Genomic DNA, 5,879 nt, shown 5'->3' with positions numbered 1-5,879 from the left:
ATATGTTCAGAGCAGCACAATTCACCATAGCTAAGATCTGGAAACAGCCTAAGAGCCCATCAGTAGATGAATGGATTAGAAAACTGTGGTACATCTACATGATGGCATACTATGCTGCTGTAAAAAAGAAGGAACTCTTACCATTTGCAACAGCATAAATGGAACTGGAGAGCATTATGTTAAGTGAAATAAGCCAGTCAATGAAGGAAAAATATCACATGATCTCACTTGTTTTTGGATAATAAACTTATAAACATTATAAACTGATGAACAAAAATAGATACAGAGGCAGAGCTGCCTGGAACATACTGTCAAACTACAGTGGGAAGGCTGGGGAGGGTTGTGGGGCAGGAGCTGGGGAGGCAAGAAATCAACCGGTGCACTTATATGTATGCATATAAGCATAACCAATGGACATAAGACACTGTGGGTTAGGGGAGGCCAGGGGATTGTCAAGGGCTGGGGGAAAAAGGAGACATATGTAATACTCTTTGTAATACTTTAAGCAATAAAACAATAAAATAAAATAAAATAAAATTAGAAAGTCTGAAAAAATATGAAAACAAAATAATTCAGAATATTTGTACGTGTTCTACTTTAGGATCTAACAGATGATTTCATTTTTACAGGCTAATGAATTTAAGGGACACCTCCATAGTTATTAGCATACTGGATATATCTAATCATTTATTTCACTGGATGCTTAAAAAGCAAATAACCTAACATTTATAAAATCTATTATGCACTAGGCTCTTTTTTAAGCACAGGAACAGAAGTAGGAATAACTCATTACTGCCACAGTAGACAGTGATTCCAGGTATTGCATTCCAAGTATTGCAATAAGTGTAATTAGTGTTAGTATCTATCTATCCATTTATTTACTTTTAGGTAAACTATAGATAAGAAATAGGTGATGTGCAATTTTGCTTATATTGATTGGGAAATTGGGGGAAATTTTCACATAGAAGCTATACTTGATCCAGGTCTTTAATAATGTTCAAAGTCATGCATGTGTATTTTCTGTCAATGACCCCAGAATAAGTTTAATAGTGGAGCCTGAGTGGAATTCCTAACACACCTATTTAATTATAGATAATTTAAAAAAAGATTTAATTGCTTGCTTCAGTTTATTTTATTGTTATTGTTGTTGTTTTGGTATAGCCATGATTATCCAGAAAGCAAAGTAAAACATTTCAAGATTATTAAAATTTTGTATATTTCATGATAGAAAATTATGATGGTTGCTTTGGGGAAAAGTAACTTTTTTTTTCCTAAAGAGGAAAAATATTCATTTTAATAATATGATGACTGAAAATAATTGACTCAATATTTATGAATAGAGGCCTGGTACATGAAATTCGTGCACAGGGGTCAGTGCCCTCAGCCCAACCTGCACTATCTCCAATCCGGGATCCTGAGGATCGGGCATAAACCGGCAGTCGGACATCCCTCTCACAATCTGAGTCCATTGGCTCCTAACTGCTCACCTGCCTGCCTGTCTGATCACCCCAACTGTCCCCCTGCCAGCCTGGTCTCCCCTCACTGCCCCCCTCTGCTGGCCTGGTCACCCCACACAGCCCGCTGCTCAGTTGTTTGTTCATCCCTTACTAACCCCCCTGCCGGCCTTGTTGCCCCACTCAGCCTGTTCTGTCGTCCATTCAGTCATCCATTCAGTTGCATTGGCCCTTGACTCTTTATATATATAGATAACAACAATGTGAAATGTCTTTCTTAATGTATAAGGTCTCTTCCTTAGAGTTTAAGAAACTTAATTTTTGCTTCTTAGTTTTGTATTTCCTTTGGTTAGTTGGGATAGAATTACCCTAATTCTTCTTCAGAATTTACAGACAGTGTCTTCCTAGCTTTCCTTCTTCCTTCTTTCTTTCAACTGAAAACCAATTCAGTCCTTTATTGTGAAGATTGCAGCTTCTTATGTAGATCAGGTATGTTTCCCTTTAATTCATATAAGACCTTAATTCATACTCTATGATTTCCTCTTACTTTCTCATTAATCTGAGTAAAGGCAAGTCACAAACATTTTTACCAGGATGGAAAAAGCATTAGAATAGAGCAAGTTTGTTCATCTTTGACCTTCAGTAATTTTTAATAGTCAAGAAAAGTGTTTAGTATTCCAATTAACACTTCAGATTCTGCCATCAATGACTGAATAACACATTCAGTTGAAAATGAATCTTCTTGCCACATCCTATGTGAAACAATCTTTTTGTCAAGAAAATTGAAAGCTACCAAAAAGTTCAGAGTGGAGAGAATAGTCAGGAGACTGTAACATCAAGTCATTTCAAATACCCAAATAAAGGCACAGTGGAGTCATTTCAAAGGCATCCTAATCCTTTGCTCTTACTATGGTGAGGCTCAAAGTGTCATTTGGCCAGTGAGTAAGGAGATCACTGTCCCAGTTCTACACAAATAGCAGCTCTCTGGAGGAAGAAGATGAGCAGAGTGAAATAGTCTCTCTGTCAACAGTACTCAAAAGGAAAGGCTGTGTGTCATTCCAGGTGAAGTTACAGAACCTTAATAGTAGTTTAATATTGGATTTTGAATACTCTCTAAATAGATCCTTCTGATAGAACTATAATAAACAATTATTCAGCACCCAGTGTTCCTAAAGTGATTATTTGAAGAGATAAATGTATAGCCTTGGTACAACTCTACTAAAACCAAAATATTTAAGTGCCTTTTGAATTCCTTCTCTGAAAAAGCCATGTATCTCAAAGACTAAACTTAGAAAGAGCATCATGCCCAGAGGGAGCTCAGGCAGGCCTGGCTAGACGATGCTGCCCTCTCTTTCCAGCACAATGTATGGGAAGCAGGTAGGAATTTAGCCAGGCAGAATAAAATTCTGGGCAGCTTTACAGCTCCTTCAGAGTCAACTCTTGACAGTGCAACTTCATTAGTTTTATTAGAGCATCATCTATTCCTTAAATGTTACATGAAACTCTATTCAAAACTCAGAGAGAAGGCAGGGGAGAGTGGGGGTGAGGGGAAAGATCAACCCAAGGACTTGTATACATGTATATAAGCATAAGTGAAGGATGTGGACCACAGGGGGTGAGGGTGAGTGCAGGATTGGGGGGATGAGGAAACACTGGGGGGATAAGGACACATTTGTAATATCTTATTCAATAAAGGGAAAAAAAATAAGTGTGAGAATAAAAAAAAAGTAAAGAAATATAATCCAAAGATAAAGATAACTTGTTTGGTGATTATGCAGTGTTTATAAATATTCACACCCTGACTCTCCTCTAGGGAAAATATGAAGAGCATGGAGAGCTGACTGTACAGTCCCCCCCCACCCCACTTATTTGCAGTTTTCAATGGTTTCAATTACTTACAGTCAACTATGGTTCAAAAATATTAAATGGAAAAGTCCAGATATTTTTGAGAAAGAGCCAGAGAAACATATTCACATACTTTTTATTAAGGTATCCTATAAAATAAAGGCCTAATTAGCTAAGTGTCTGGTCATCTGGTGACTGGTCAACTGTTTAACCCAGGGGTCCTCAAATTATGGCCCGCGGGCCACATGCAAATACAAATATTGTATTTGTTCCCGTTTTGTTTTTTTATTTCAAAATAAGATATGTGCAGTGTGCATAGGAATTTGTTCATAGTTTTTTTTTAAACTATAGTCCGGCCCTCTAATGGTCTGAGGGACAGTGAACTGGCCTCCTGTTTAAAAAGTTTGAGGACCCCTGGTTTAACCAATCAAAGTGTAATATGTGAATGATATGCTAAGGCCGCTCAACCACTCGGTATGTTGTGCACTGACCACCAGGGTGCAGACGCTCTGCAAGTAGGTTAGCTTGCTGCTGGGGTCTAGCTGATTGGGACTGGGCGAGATGGGCCAGACATACCCTGGGGCTCTCCCACGGTCCCTTTCTGGCCCCAATCGTGCACCAGTGGGGTCCCTTGGCCTGGCCTGCACCCTCTCACAACCCAGGACCCCTGGGGGGATGTCAGAGAGCCAGTTTCATCCGGATTCCATAGGCCACTCCCCACAGGAGGGCCCCAGATGCAGGGCTCACAGCTGGGGAGTGCTACTGCAGCAGTGAGAGCCTCTTCTCATCAGGCCTGATTGGGCGTGAGGCAGCAATAGGTGCAGTGGAACCAGGATGAGTGGGAGTGGCAGGTAGGAGCTGCAGGCAGCATTGGACTGCGGGTTTCAGCCCAATCCCTGCAGGCCACCTTGAGGGAATGCACCTGTGCACAAATCTGTGCACTGGGCCTCTAGTATTATAATTGTTCTATTTCATTATTAGTTATTATTGTTACTCTCTTACTGTGCCTAATTTATAAATTAAACTTTATGGCACATATATATTTTTAATAGAAAAACATAGTATATATATATAGTGTTTGGCACTAGCCATAATTACAGGCATCCACTGGGGGCTTGGATCCCATCCCCTGTAAAGAAGGTACTACTTTATGAATCATGATTCTCTTTTTTGATCAAGTCATTAATTTACTAGGCACTCAATTTCCTTATGTTTATAAAAGGGGGCTGGGGAGGCTTTAAGTTTAATATAGTACTAGACTAACACTTTCTAAAAAGTTTTTTCAGATGAGTTCTGTAACTCCAATGGATTTATATTACAGGGGCCATAATGATTCATTTCCCCAAGCTTTGGCTATTGTGGCCATTCTAAGAGCTAAACATGATTTGGTTCCATCTTCTCCATGCTCCTTCTGCTGTTATATAGGTTATCCTCTGATAGATACTGTGGTATTTTCATAAATAACAACTTCACTGTGAAACCCCAACCCATTCTATGCACTTGGCATTTTCTAAAGTGTATTCTTAGGAGCCTTAATACTATAAGATATTTGGTGAAGATAAAAACAGGAACACATCCGGCCAGCTAAGATCTGGGTGATTGTTTATTTCTAATTAACAACTATTAGGTTGCATTTCAAAATTTTTCTAGCACCACACATGACTAACTGGTAAGCAATCAAGACATTAGATGAAAATTAAAAGGTCATGGGTGGGGGGAAAAAATGGACACATATGTAATATCCTTTGTAATAAATAATAAAATTAAAAAAAAAACAAAAACAAAAACAAAAAAACAGAGGGGATCAATAGGAAAAAAGGGTGACATTTGTAATACTTTCAACGATAAAGATAAATTAAAAACAAACAAAAAAACACAAAAGTTTCCATAATGGAATAACTTTGGGAAAAGTTGCATATCCTCTCTCTTTGAGAAACAAAACAAAGATAAGCAAGTCAAAGATTTATGCTTGAACAGTTTAAATATGTTTACCCCCATATTTTCCAAACTCATTTGACTAGAAATTATTTTTAGTCATAACTGTTAATATGCTAAGGTCCCTAGAGCCATTTTTTTTGCAGAGTATTGATTTACATTTTTGTCTAAGTGACCATTCTAAGACGTATAAACAACTGTTACAATTAATTGTGCTTGAATGTTGCACTGGTTATCCATTTCCCATTGGGTCAAGATCAAGGGCTGTTTAAACTTCATGCATTTGCACTCATTTTCAAACACTCCCTGATATATTATATCTTGCCTATTTTCAAATTATAATCTGCTAAGACTTCTGTGTTGTGCTCTTTGTCTGGATTCTTGCTCCCTTTGTATCCTGATAGAAAACTCATATTCTTATTATGCATGGCCTCACCATGGAATATTCTCTTGGTCATCACCTCTGCCCCACCAACAATTAGCAAGCTTTCTGTTTTTTGTCCTGCAGGTTTCTGGAAAACCTTGTGCACAAGTTTCTACCTGTATAAATGGTTTGTGTTGCAGTTACTTTTTGTTCATATTTTCTCTAGCATATTTAATTTCTTGACACCAGGTGTATTTATATTAGTATCATTTAAAAGTGGG

This window comes from Myotis davidii, unplaced genomic scaffold (assembly GCF_000327345.1).
Source record: "Myotis davidii unplaced genomic scaffold, ASM32734v1 scaffold466, whole genome shotgun sequence".
Taxonomy (NCBI): Eukaryota; Metazoa; Chordata; class Mammalia; order Chiroptera; family Vespertilionidae; genus Myotis; species Myotis davidii.
This window is presented reverse-complemented; position numbering follows the sequence as displayed.